Source organism: Echinops telfairi, unplaced genomic scaffold (genome assembly GCF_000313985.2).
Source record: "Echinops telfairi isolate 266 unplaced genomic scaffold, ASM31398v2 ScPeMD7_23;HRSCAF=83, whole genome shotgun sequence".
Lineage (NCBI taxonomy): Eukaryota > Metazoa > Chordata > Mammalia > Afrosoricida > Tenrecidae > Echinops > Echinops telfairi.
Window position 1 is genome coordinate 31,650,331 of NW_022103920.1, and position 777 is coordinate 31,651,107.

Here is a 777-nt window from a genome sequence, read left to right on the forward strand (position 1 = left end):
GTGTGTGTGTGTGTGTGTGTGTGTGTGTGTGTGTGTGTGTGTGTGTGTGTGTTGGAATTCAGGGATGCTGCACATAGCAGATTTAATGGTGGCATCCTCCTGGCCAAGCACACTTTTGAAGAGAACCTAGTCCTTGCACGGCGCCCAGAACAAGCAGGTGCACAGACCAGATAGTCAACCCTGGGGTCCAGTTGAGAGGACCTGAGGGGATACCCAGCCCAAGTGGAGACCTGTTTCTCTCTCTGATCATTTGGAACAGTGTGTTAGTCTGGGTTGACTAGAGAAACAAATTCATGGACACTCATATATGTGTAAGAGAGAACTTTATATCAGAGTGTAATTGTATACTAAGGAAACATCCCAACCCAGTCCAGATCAATTCCATAAACCCGATATTAGCCCATATGCCCGATACCAATCTATAAATTCCTCTTCAGACTCACACAACATGTGCAATGATGCCAAATGCAGGAATATCACAGGCCAGTGGATGAAAAGTCCTGTGGATCCAGTGGCAGTAGAAGCAGCACAATACTGGCAGGGGTCTCCACGTGACTCATCCAGTGCCAGGGCTCTAGTGTAGTTCCATGTGTCTTGTCAGCAGGAAGACAGAGCCAAGAGTCTGTGTGTATATGGCCTCCAGTGAGCTATTTCTCTGCATGGCGCCTCCAAATGAGGTCATTAAACAGCAACCTGATTAACAAGCTACACTCTGCTCCTCCCCAAGTTGACACCAAATTATGTAACTTCCACAGACAGGAACACTGAGAGGCTGAG